Raw genomic sequence first — 13,868 nt, forward strand, 5'->3', positions numbered from 1 at the left:
CCGCATCTATGCATGAAGTTCCCAACTGCAGGAGGAATAGCCACGATAAAGGCAGATCAGAAGATGGCGCGCCGCTGTTACAATGAAAGTCTAAACCTCAGAGGTAGAGGAGAACAATTTCACACAATTGAGCTCGGTGGAGTTCAGAGACGGGAGGAGCTCCGCCCATAACCTGAAGGAGAAATAGAGAAAATCCAGATCGGGGACACCTCGGACCAAACAACTAACATCGACACACTCCTAAAAAGAGACATAAAAGAATCACTCATACAGTTTCTACGAGACAACGCAGACCTCTTTGCGTGGAAGGCCGCAGACATGCCAGGCATAGATCCCAAACTAATGTGCCACAAACTAGCAGTCTACCCAGGATCTCGGCCGGTATAACAAAGGCGTAGAAAGCTAGGACCAGAACGCTCTCAAGCCGTGGAAGAACAGGTACGAGCTCTACTGGAGGCAGGTTTCATAAGAGAAGTCAAATACGCGCTATGACTTGCTAATGTCGTATTGGTAAAAAAGTCAAACGGGAAGTGGAGAATGTGCACTGACTATACCGATCTCAACAAAGCCTGCCCAAAAGATCCCTACCCACTCCCGAACATCGACGCTCTGGTGGATGCCTCCTCCGGATATAAATACCTCTCCTTCATGGATGCGTACTCGGGATATAACCAAATTCCAATGTACCCACCCGACCAAGAAAAAATCTTGTTCTTAACCCCAAAGGCAAATTACTGCTACAATGTTATGCCCTTCGGTCTTAAAAACGCGGGAGACACTTACCAAAGATTAATGAACAAAGTTTTTTCGGATCACATCGAAAAGATCATAGAAGTCTACGTAGACGACATGTTAGTGAAGACGCAAGACGAAAAGATGTTATTATCTGACCTAGCGCAAGTATTCAACACCATAAGACGACATGGCATGCGACTCAATCCCGCAAAATGTACCTTCGCAGTAGAAGCTGGTAAATTCTTGGGTTTTATGATCACACAGAGAGGAATCAAGGCAAACCCGGACAAGTGCAGGGCCGTACTCGACATGAAAAGTCTGACTTGTGTCAAAGAGGTACAACAACTCAACGGGAGGTTGGCAGCCTTGTCCAGATTCCTGGCCGGATCAGTAATAAGATCTCTCCCCTTCTACGCTACTCTAAGGAAGGGAAAGGAGTTTGAATGGACAGCAGAATGCGAGCAAGCCTTCCAAGACTTCAAAAGATTCCTGGGACGGCCACCTATACTATGTCGGCCACAGGAAAGAAAACCACTCATATTGTACCTCGCGGTGGGAAATCGGGCAATAGCCTCAGCACTGGTCCGAGAAGACAACAGCGGACAACAACCCAATACTTTATCAGCAAAGCATTACAAGGATCCGAGCTGAACTACCAGAAAATAAAAAAGTTCGCTTACGCTCCCATAATAGCATCTCGACGACTTCGCCCATATTTCCAGTTTCACACCATTAAAGTTCGGACCAACCAGCCCATAAACGGGATCTTACAGAAAACAGACTTAGCAGGCAGAATCTTGCAATGGGCAGTCGAACTGTCCGAATTCGACCTTCAATACGAAGCTCGGACGGCCATCAAATCTCAATATCTGGCCGACTTCATTGCGAAATTCATGGACACACTAGAAATCCCCATAGAATGGAATCTATATGTGGATGTTTCCTCAAATAAAATGGGAAGTAGCGCGGGCGTAATAATTGAAAGCGACCAGGGAACCCAAATCGAACTCTCCCTCAAATTTGGGTTCTCTGCCTCAAACAATCAAGCGGAATATGATGCACTACTAGCTGGTTTGAAGCTGGCTAGGGAGGTTGGAGCTCAAAAACTTATCGTCTTCAGTGACTCACAGGTAGTCACTTCACAAATAACAAGAAGCTACCAAACCAAAGATCCCACTATGAAAAAATACTTGGACAAAACCAGGAAACAGCTCGGACAATTCGAAGAGTATGAGATTCGTCACATACCCCGAGAACAGAATGCCAGGGCCGATGCACTCTCAAAACTAGCCAACACCAAACCAGGAGGCAACAATAGAAGCCTTATCCAAGAAATTCTACAGAATCCATCAATCTCAGAAGAAGAAAAAATCTTAGCCATAACAGGTCGCGATCAGGGATGGATGACTCCCGTAATTAATTACCTCAAAACAGAAGCCCCCCCCCCCACAGATGAGAAAGAGGCAAAGAGGTTAAAATGGGAAGCACAATACTACACCATCATAAATAATACTTTATACAAAAGAGGAATTTCAATACCATACCTAAAATGTGTGCCAACTTCCAACACAAAATATGTCTTAGAGGAAATACACAGTGGCATTTGTGGCACTCACCTCAGAGCGCAGGCACTCGCCCAAAAAGTACTTCGGATAGGATTCTATTGGCCAACTTTACAAAAAGAAGCCACAGAATTTGTAAGGACATGTTCACCATGTCAGAAACATGCCAACTTTTACACCGCTCCGCCAGAGGAACTCATCAGCGTAACCTCACCTTGGCCATTCGCAAAATGGGGACTCGATCTCCTCGGATCTTTTCCTCAAGGATCAGTACAAGTCAAATTCCTCATAGTAAGAATAGACTACTTCACAAAATGGATCGAGACAGAACCCCTAGCCAACGCCACAGCTCAAAGAAGTCAGAAATTCCTATATAGAAACATCGTCACAAGGTTCGGAGTTCCATACTCCGTCACCACAGACAATGGTACCCAATTCACAGAAGCAGACTTTAGAAAACTAGCGGCCGACTTGAATATAAAACAACAATTTACCTCTGTTGAGCACCCCCAAGCCAATGGACAAGCTGAAGCTGCTAACAAAGTTATATTAGCAGGGTTAAAACGGAGATTACAGGATGCAAAGGGAGCCTGGGCTGAGAAGCTCCCACAAGTCCTATGGGCATACCGAACGACTCCACATTCCACGGCAAAGGAGTCACCCTTCCGATTAGCTTACGAAATGGAGGCAATGATCTCAGTAGAGGTCGAAGAAGGATCACCCAGAGTAATCCATTTTAGCGAAAAAGCCAATTCCCAACTTCAAATGGAAGAGCTCGACTTACTTCCAGAAATCCGAGAAAAAGCTCGGATAAGGGAAGAGGCGTTGAAATGAAGAATGGCCTCCAGATACAACCGAAAAGTAATACAGCGGGCCTTTGCTGAAGACGACCTTATCCTAATCCAAAACGGCATAGGAACAACTCGACCTGGAGAAGGAAAACTGGCAGCAAACTGGAAAGGACCCTTCCGAGTCATAGAAGTACTGGGAAAGGGCTACTACAAGCTTTCTGAACTCGACGGGCGAGAGCTTCCTAGATCATGGCACGCCTACAACCTAAGAAGGTACTATAGCTATGGATGATAAAAGATCTTGGACAAGGCGCACTCTTTTTCCTGAAAAAGGTTTTTTAACGAGGCGCCCTGATGAGTGGATAATTTATACGCTTTTTGGCATTGTTTTTAGTATGTTTTAGTTAGTTTTTATTATATTTTTATTAGTTTTTAGTTAAAATTCACTTTTCTAGACTTTACTATGAGTTTGTGTATTTTTCTGTGATTTCAGGCATTTTCTGGCTGAAATTGAGGGACCTGAGCAAAAATCTGATTCACAGGCTGAAAAGGACTGCAGATGCTGTTGGATTCTGACCTCCCTGAACTTGAAGTGGATTTTCTTGAGCTACAGAAGTCCAATTGGCGCGCTCTCAACGGCGTTGGAAAGTAGACATCCTGGGCTTTCCAGCAATGTATAATAGTCTATACTTTTCCCGAGATTTGATGGCCCAAACCGGCGTTCCAAATCAGCTCAAAACTGTCTCGCGTTAAGCGCCGGAACTGGCACAAGAATGGGAGTTAAACGCCCAAACTGGCACAAAAATTGGCGTTTAACTCCAAGAGAAGTCTCTACACGAAAATGCTTCAATGCTCAGCCCAAACACACACCAATTGGGCCTGGAAGTGGATTTTTATGTCATTTACTCATTTCTGTAAACCCTAGGCTACTAGTTCTCTACAAATAGGACCTTTTGCTATTGTATTTTCATCTTTGGATCTTTGATCATCTTTAGATCTTTGAATCTTTTGATCATTTTCGATCTTAGGATCATCTTGGTTCTTCTGGTTCCCTCTCTGGGGCCGAAGCCAATGATCACTTTTGTTCTTATGTATTTTCAACGGTGGAGTTTCTACACATCATAGATTAAGGTGTGGAGCTCTGCTATACCTCGAGTATTAATGCAATTACTATTGTTCTTCTATTCAATTCAGCTTGTTCTTGTTCTAAGATATCACTTGTTCCTCAACTTGATGAATGTGATGATCCGTGACACTCATCATCATTCTCACCTATGAACGTGTGCCTGACAACCACCTCCGTTCTACCTTAGATTGAGTGGATATCTCTTGGATCCTTTAATCGGAATCTTCGTGGTATAAGCTAGAATTGATGGCAACATTCAAGAGAATCCGGAAGGTCTAAACCTTGTCTGTGGTATTCTGAGTAGGATTCAATGATTGAATGACTGTGACGAGCTTCAAACTCCTGAAGGCTGGGCGTTAGTGACAGACGCAAAAGAATCAATGGATTCTACTCCAACTTGATTGAGAACCGACAGATGATTAGCCGTGCCGTGACAGGGTGCGTTGAACATTTTCACTGAGAGTACGGGATTGTAGCCACTGACAACGGTGATGCCCAACATACAGCTTGCCATGGAAAGGAGTAAGAAGGATTGGAAGAAGATAGTAAGAAAGCAGAGAGACGGAAGGGACAAAGCATCTCCATACGCTTATCTGAAATTCTCACCAATGAATTACATAAGTATCTCTATCTTTATGCTTTATTCATATATCATCCATAACCATTTGAATCTGCCTGACTAAGATTTACAAGGTGACCATAGCTTGCTTCATACCAACAATCTCCGTGGGATCGACCCTTACTCGCGTAAGGTTTATTACTTGGACGACCCAGTGCACTTGCTGGTTAGTTGTGCGAAGTTGTGAAATTATGTTCAAACCATGGTATTGAGCACCAAGTTTGGAGTCATTACCGGGGACTGTTTGAGTTGTGAAAAGTAGAGATCACAATTTCGTGCACCAAGTTTTTGGCGCCGTTGCCGGGGATTGTTGAGTTTGGACAACTGACGGTTCATCTTGTTGCTTAGATTAGGCATTTTTCTTCAGAGTTCTTAAGAATGAATTCTAGTGTTTCAAGGTGATGTTCTCATCATCACCAAAGCTGATTGATTCTCATCAATTTAGCTCTTGAATGCAATGTCCTGCTGAAGCTTGGCTAGCCATGTCTAATTTCTTTAGACTAAAGCTTTAGACTAACATTGCATGATTCCTGGAATTCTCATTAAGAATTTTGATATCTTTATTTTCTTTTCCACTTAATTTTTGAAAAATCCAAAAAAAAAATTACAAAATCATAGAAACAAAAAATATTGTATGTTTCTTGTTGAGTCTAGTGTCTCATGTTAAGTTTGGTGTCAATTGCATGTTTCTGTTCTTCTTGCATTCATTCATGTGTCTTAAGTGATCTTCAATATGTTCTTAATGATTTCCTTACTCTAATCTTTAAATTCTCTTGTCTTGAGTATTTTTATTGTTTGTCATATGCATTCTCATTTTGTTAGTGTCAGTAGTATACAAACTGCTAAGTTTGGTGTCTTGCATGCATTGTTATTTGATTTTAGTTGCATTTTGATTATTCCTCATCATTAAAAATCCAAAAAATTTTTAATTTGTATCTTTTCAAGTCAATAATACAGAGAATTGAAGATTCAGAACATACAGCAGAGGAATTATACAGAAAAAGCTGGACGTTCAAAACGCCCAGTGAGGAAGGCAAACTGGCGTTTAAACGCCAGCCAGGGTGCCTGGTTAGGCGTTTAACGCCCAAAAGGGTAGTGTTTTGGGCGTTAAACGCCAGAATGGATACTATTCTGGGCGTTTAACGCCAGGATGGCACAAGAGGGAAGATTTTGTTTTCAATTCAATTTTTTTTCAAGTTTTCAAAATCTTTTCAAAATCAAATCTTTTTCAAATCAAATCTTTTCAATCAAATCTTTTTCAAAATCAATTTCTTTCCAATTTCAAAGATACTTGCTAACAATTAATGATTTGATTCAACATTTCAAGTATGTTGCCTTTTCTGTTGAGAAATGTTTAATGTCTGAATCATATCTTTTCTTGTTAGCCAAGTCATTAATTTTTAAAAATCAAATCTTTTTAAATTGTTTTTCAAATCATATCTTCTCAATCACATCTTTTTAAAACCATAACTTTTCAATCATATCTTTTTAATCACATCTTTTTCAAAATAGTTTTCAATCATATCTTTTTAATTTCTAATTTCAAAATCTTTTTCAAAAATTTCTTCCCTTCTTCTCACATCCTTCTATTTATGGACTAACACTACTCCTCAATGCACAATTCGAACTCCATCTTTCATTGATAAGTTCGAATTCTTCTACTTCTTCCTTCTATTTTTCTTTTCCTCTGACACCTCAAGGAATCTCTATACTGTGACATAGAGGATTCCATATTTTTTTGTTCTCTTCTCTTTCATATGAGCAGGAGCAAAGACAAAAGCATTCTTGTTGAGGCTGATCTTGAACCTGAAAGGACCTTGAAGCGAAAGCTAAGAGAAGCTAAGGCACAACTCTCTGTAGAGGACCTAACAGAAATCTTCAAAGAAGAAGACATGGCAGCCGAAAACAACAACAATGCCAACAATGCAAGGAAGGTGCTGGGTGACTTTACTGCACCTACTCCCGACTTCTATGGGAGAAGCATCTCTATCCCTGCCATTGGAGCAAACAACTTTGAGCTTAAGCCTCAATTAGTTTCTCTAATGCAACAGAATTGCAAGTTCCATGGACTTCCATTGGAAGATCCTCATCAGTTTTTAGCTGAATTCTTGCAAATCTGTGACACTGTCAAGACTAATAGGGTTGACCCTGAGGTCTACAGACTTATGCTATTCCCTTTTACTGTAAGAGACAGAGCTAGGATATGGTTGGACTCACAACCTAAAGAAAGCCTAAACTCTTGGGAAAAGCTAGTCAATGCCTTCTTGGCAAAGTTCTTTCCACCTCAAAAATTGAGTAAGCTTAGAGTGGAAGTCCAAACCTTCAAACAGAAGGAAGGAGAATCCCTCTATGAAGCCTGGGAAAGATACAAACAATTGATCAAAAAGTGTCCCTCTGACATGCTTTCTGAATGGAGCATCATAGGTATCTTCTATGATGGTCTGTCTGAACTGTCCAAGATGTCACTGGACAGCTCTGCTGGAGGATCTCTTCATCTGAAGAAGACGCCTACAGAAGCTCAAGAACTAATTGAAATGGTTGCAAATAACCAATTCATGTACACTTCTGAAAGGAATCCTGTGAACAATGGGACGAATCAGAAGAAAAGAGTTCTTGAGATTGATACTCTGAATGTCATTCTGGCTCAGAACAAAATATTGACTCAGCAAGTCAATATGATTTCTCAAAGTCTGTCTGGAATGCAAGCTGCACCAGGCAGTACTAAGGATGCTTCATCTGAAGAAGAAGCTTATGATCCTGAGAACCCTTCAATGGAAGAGGTGAATTACATGGGAGAACCCTATGGAAACACCTATAATTCTTCATGGAGAAATCATCCAAATCTCTCATGGAAGGATCAACAGAGACCTCAACAAGGTTTCAACAGCAATAATGGTGAAAGAAACAGGTTTAGCAATGGCAAGCCTTTTCCATCATCTTCTCAGCAACAGACAGAGAATTCTAAGCAGAGTCACTCTGACTTAGCAACCATGGTCTCTGATCTAATCAAAACCACTCAAAGTTTCATAGCTAAAACAAGGTCCTCCATTAGGAACTTGGAGGTACAAGTGGGTCAGCTGAGTAAGAAAGTTACTGAACTCCCTCCTAGTACTCTTCCAAGCAATACAGAAGAAAATCCAAAAGGAGAGTGCAAGGCCATCAACATGGCCAAATTTGGAGAGGAGGGAGAGGCAGTGAACGCCACTGAGGAAGACCTCAATGGACGTCCACTGGCCTCTAATGAGTTCCCTAATGAGGAACCATGGGAATCTGAGGCTCACACTGAGACCATAGAGATTCCAATGGATTTACTTCTGCCATTCATGAGCATGGATGAGTATTCTTCATCTGAAGAGGATGAGTATGTCACTAAAAAGCAAGTTGCTAAATACCTTGGAGCAATCATGAAGCTAAATGACAAGTTATTTGGTAATGAGACTTGGGAGAACGAACCTCCTTTGCTCACCAAAGAACTGGATGACTTGTCTAGGCAGAAATTACCTCAAAAAAGACAAGATCCTGGAAAGTTCTCAATACCTTGCGCCATAGGCACCATGACCTTCAAGAAGGCCTTGTGTGACCTAGGGTCAAGTGTAAACCTCATGCCTCTCTCTGTAATGGAGAAGCTAAGGATCTTTGAGGTACAAGCTGCAAGAATCTCACTAGAGATGGCAGACAATTCAAGAAAACAAGCTTATGGACTTGTAGAGGATGTTCTGGTAAAGATTGAAGACCACTACATCCCTGCTGATTTCATAGTCTTAGAGACTGGGAAGTGCATGGATGAATCCATCATCCTTGGCAGACCCTTCCTAGCCACAGCAAAGGCTGTGATTGATGTGGACAGAGGAGAATTGATCATTCAAGTGAATGAAGAATCCTTTGTGTTTAAGGCTCAAGGATATCCCTCTGTCACCATGGAGAGGAAGCATGAAGAGCTTCTCTCAAAACAAAGTCAAACAGAGCCCCCACAGTCCAACTCTAAGTTTGGTGTTGGGAGGTCACAACCAAATTCTAAGTTTGGTGTTGAACCCCCACATTCAAACTCTAAGTTTGGTGTTGGGAGGTTCCAACATTGCTCTGAGTATCTGTGAGGCTCCATGAGAGCCCACTGTCAAGCTACTGACATTAAAGAAGCGCTTGTTGGGAGGCAACCCAATGTTATATTTATCTATTTCCCTTTGTTATTTTATGTTTTCTGTAGGTTGATGATCATGGAAAGTCACAAAATCAATTGAAAAAGCAAAAACAGAATAAAAAACAGAAAGAAAAATAGCACACCCTGGAGGAAGAACCTGCTGGCGTTTAAACGCCAGTAAGGGCAGCAAATGGGCGTTTAACGCCAGAAAGGGGCACCAGACTGGCGTTAAACGCCAGGAAAGGGCAAGAAGCTGGCGTTAAACGCCAGAAATGGGCACCAGCCCGGCGTTTAACGCCATAATTGGCATGAAGAGCATTTTTGCTCGCCACTTGGTGTAGGGATGAATTTTTCTTGACACCTTAGGATCTGTGGACCCCACAGGATCCCCACCTACCCCACCACCCTCTCTCTTCTTCTTCACCCATTCACCAATCACCTCAACCACTCTTCCCCAAAAACCCTTCACCTATCAAATCCCATCCTTCTCTTCACCACTCACATCCATCCTTCTTAAAACCCCACCTACCTCACCATTCAAATTCAAACCACTTTTCCTCCCAAACCCACCCTCCAATAGCCGAACCCTACCCCCTTCTCCACCCCTATATAAACCCATCTTCACCCCTTCATTTTCACACAACCTAAACACTACTTCTCCCCCTTTGGCCGAACCACAAAGCCATCTCCATCTCATCTATTTCTTCTTCTTCTACTCTCTTCTTTCTTCTTTTGCTCGAGGACGAGCAAACCTTCTAAGTTTGGTGTGGTAAAAGCATTGTTTTTTGTTTTCCCATAACCATTTATGGCATCTAAGGCCAGAGAAACCTCTAGAAAGAGGAAAGGGAAGGAAAAAGCTTCCACCTCCGAGTCATGGGAGATGGAGAGATTCATCTCAAGGGTGCATCAAGACCACTTCTATGAAGTTGTGGCCTTGAAGAAGGGATGGTTGGAGTTTATCCAACGCTCAATCATTCCCACTAGCAACTGGTCCGAAGTTACTATAGACCGGGCCATCATGATTCATAGCATCATGATTGGAGAAGAATTAGAAGTTCATGAGGTTATAGCCCAAGAACTTTATAAGGTGGCGGACAAGTCCTCTACCTTGGCAAGGTTAGCCTTTCCTCATCTCATTTGTCACCTCTGTTATTCAGTTGGAATTGACATAGAGGGAGACATCCCCATTGATGAAGACAAGCCCATCACTAAGAAAAGGATAGAGCAAACAAGAGATCCCACTCATCATGAAATCCCTGAGATACCTCAAGGGATGCACTTTCCTCCACAAAACTATTGGGAGCAGATCAACACCTCCCTAGGAGAATTGAGTTCCAATATGGGACAACTAAGGGTGGAGCACCAAGAACATTCCATCCTCCTCCATGAAATTAGAGAAGATCAAAGAATCATGAGAGAGGAACAACAAAGGCAAGGAAGAGACATTGAGGAGCTCAAGCACTCCATAAGATCTTCAAGAGGAAGAACAAGTCGCCATCACTAAGGTGGACCCGTTCTTTAATCTCCTTGTCCTTTATTTTCCTGTTTTTCAAAAATTTATGCTTATGTTTATCTATGTCTGTGTCTTATGATCATTAGTGTCTTAGTGTCTATGCCTTAAAGTTATGAATGTCCTATGAATCCATCACCTTTCTTGAATGAAAAATGTTCTTAATTGAAAAAGAGAAGAATTGCATGAATTTTAAATTTTATAACAGATTAATTATTTTGATGTGGTGGCAATACTTTTGTTTTCTGAATGTATGCTTGAACAGTGCATATGTCTTTTGAATTTGTGGTTCATGAATGTTGGCTCTTGAAAGAATGATGAAAAATGAAACATGTTACTGAGGATCTGAAAAATCATAAAAATGATTCTTGAAGCAAGAAAAAGCAGTGAATACAATAAAAAAAAAAGAAAAGAAAAAAAAGGGAAAAAAGGGAGAAAAACGAAAAAAAAAGAGAGAAGAAAGAAAAAGAAAAAAAATAAAGTTGTGATCCAAGGCAAAAAGAGCGTGCTTAAGAACCCTGGACACCTCTAGTTGGGGACTCTAGCAAAGCTGAGTCACAATCTGAAAAGGTTCACCCAATTATGTGTCTGTGGCATGTATGTATCCGGTGGTAATACTGGAAGACAGAGTGCTTTGGGCCACGACCAAGACTCATAAAGTAGCTGTATTCAAGAATCATCATACTTAACTAAGAGAATCAATAACACTATCTGGATTCTGAGTTCCTATAGAAGCCAATCATTTTGAATTTCAAAGGATAAATTGAGATGCCAAAACTGTTCAGAGGCAAAAAGCTAGAAGCCCCGCTCATCTAATTAATACCGATCTTCATAGATGTTTTTGGAGTTCATTGCATATTCTCTTCTTTTTATCTTATTTGATTTTCAGTTGCTTGGGGACAAGCAACAATTTAAGTTTGGTGTTGTGATGAGCGGATAATTTATACGCTTTTTGGCATTGTTTTTAGTATGTTTTAGTATGTTTTAGTTAGTTTTTATTATATTTTTATTAGTTTTTAGTTAAAATTCACTTTTCTGGACTTTACTATGAGTTTGTGTGATTTTCTGTGATTTCAGGTATTTTCTGGCTGAAATTGAGGGACCTAAGCAAAAATCTGATTCAGAGGCTGAAAAGGACTGCAGATGCTGTTGGATTCTGACCTCTCTGCACTCAAAGTGGATTTTGTGGAGCTACAGAAATCCAATTGGCGCGCTATTGATGGCGTTGGAAAGTAGACATCCTGGGCTTTCCATCAATGTATAATAGTCCATATTTTGTCCGAGATTTGATGGCCCAAACCGGCGTTCTAAATCAGCTCAAAACTGCCTGGCGTTAAACGCCGGAACTGGCACAAGAATGGGAGTTAAACGCCCAAACTGGCACAAAAGCTGGCGTTTAACTCCAAGAGAAGTCTCTACACGAAAATGCTTCAATGCTCAGCCCAAACACACACCAATTGGGCTCAGAAGTGGATTTTTATGTCATTTACTCATTTCTGTAAACCCTAGGCTACTAGTTCTCTACAAATAGGACCTTTTGCTATTGTATTTTCATCTTTGGATCTTTGATCATCTTTAGATCTTTGAATCTTTTGATCATTTTCGATCTTAGGATCATCTTGGTTCTTCTGGTTCCCTCTCTGGGGCCGAAGCCAATGATCACTTTTGTTCTTATGTATTTTCAACGGTGGAGTTTCTACACATCATAGATTAAGGTGTGGAGCTCTGCTGTACCTCGAGTATTAATGCAATTACTATTGTTCTTCTATTCAATTCAGCTTGTTCTTGTTCTAAGATATCACTTGTTCCTCAACTTGATGAATGTGATGATCCGTGACACTCATCATCATTCTCACCTATGAACGTGTGCCTGACAACCACCTCCGTTCTACCTTAGATTGAATGGATATCTCTTGGATCCCTTAATCGGAATCTTCGTGGTATAAGCTAGAATTGATGGCAACATTCAAGAGAATCCGGAAGGTCTAAACCTTGTCTGTGGTATTCTGAGTAGGATTCAATGATTGAATGACTGTGACGAGCTTCAAACTCCTGAAGGCTGGGCGTTAGTGACAGACGCAAAAGAATCAATGGATTCTACTCCAACCTGATTGAGAACCGACAGATGATTAGCCGTGCCGTGACAGGGTGCATTGAACATTTTCACTGAGAGTACGGGATTGTAGCCACTGACAACGGTGATGCCCAACATACAGCTTGCCATGAAAAGGAGTAAGAAGGATTGGAAGAAGATAGTAAGAAAGCAGAGAGACGGAAGGGACAAAGCATCTCTATACGCTTATCTGAAATTCTCACCAATGAATTACATAAGTATCTCTATCTTTATGCTTTATTCATATATCATCCATAACCATTTGAATCTGCCTGACTAAGATTTACAAGGTGACCATAGCTTGCTTCATACCAACAATCTCTGTGGGATCGACCCTTACTCGCGTAAGGTTTATTACTTGGACGACCCAGTGCACTTGCTGGTTAGTTGTGCGAAGTTGTGAAATTATGTTTAGACCATGGTATTGAGCACCAAGTTTTTGGAGTCATTACCGAGGACTGTTTGAGTTGTGAAAAGTAGAGATCACAATTTCGTGCACTACGCCCCGCCAAGACCTACAAATCACCCAACTTAGGAAATTAACTCCTCATGTATATTTGCATTCTTTTTTAATAAAATTTGTTCAGATTCTCTACAAACGCTCAAGTCATATTATTCTGAAAATATTCATCACCTGATTGTAAAGCTACAGATTGACAGAAAGTGAAAACCGAATTCACTGCGCGATCACGATAAAAACGAGGGCTAAAACCCAAATTCTACAAAATTGGCAAAGATGATAACAGAATAATGCAAGAAGTTATAGAAAGAGATCCATAGAAAGGACCTGACGAGGTCCTAATAAAATGGATTGCTATAAATTAACTTAAAGACTGGCCGGCACAAAAAGTCGGACCAGCCACAACCACCCAAGTTATAAGTAAAGCCCTGGAAAGAGGTCTGGCCAACCCTATAAAAGAGGATTACTATAACTTCGAAGAGCCCGACATGAGGAAGTCGGACTCCGACAAGATAAGTTACAAAAGATAATCCCTGAAAGAGACCTAAACAAGGTCAAAAAAGAGGATTATTAAGTAACTCGACAGGGCCCGATGATGAGCGGATAATTTATACGCTTTTTGGCATTGTTTTTAGTATATTTTTAGTATGATTTAGTTAGTTTTTAGTATATTTTTATTAGTTTTTAATTAAAATTCACTTTTCTGGACTTTACTATGAGTTTGTGTGTTTTTCTGTGATTTCAGATATTTTCTGGCTGAAATTGAGGGTCCTGAGCAAAAATCTGATCCAGAGACCAAAAAGGACTGCAGATG

General features: G+C 41.0%; 1 non-coding gene across 1 annotated transcript; it reads right to left on the minus strand.

The window, feature by feature from the left end:
- Positions 1-7,130: 7,130 nt before the first annotated feature.
- On the minus strand, positions 7,131-7,238 carry LOC130972286 (small nucleolar RNA R71). The gene has a single exon (XR_009083475.1). It is a non-coding gene; the product is annotated as a small nucleolar RNA R71 (small nucleolar RNA).
- Between the last annotated feature and the right edge of the window lie 6,630 nt (positions 7,239-13,868).

The sequence above is a fragment of the Arachis stenosperma genome, chromosome 3 (genome assembly GCF_014773155.1).
Source record: "Arachis stenosperma cultivar V10309 chromosome 3, arast.V10309.gnm1.PFL2, whole genome shotgun sequence".
Taxonomy (NCBI): domain Eukaryota; kingdom Viridiplantae; phylum Streptophyta; class Magnoliopsida; order Fabales; family Fabaceae; genus Arachis; species Arachis stenosperma.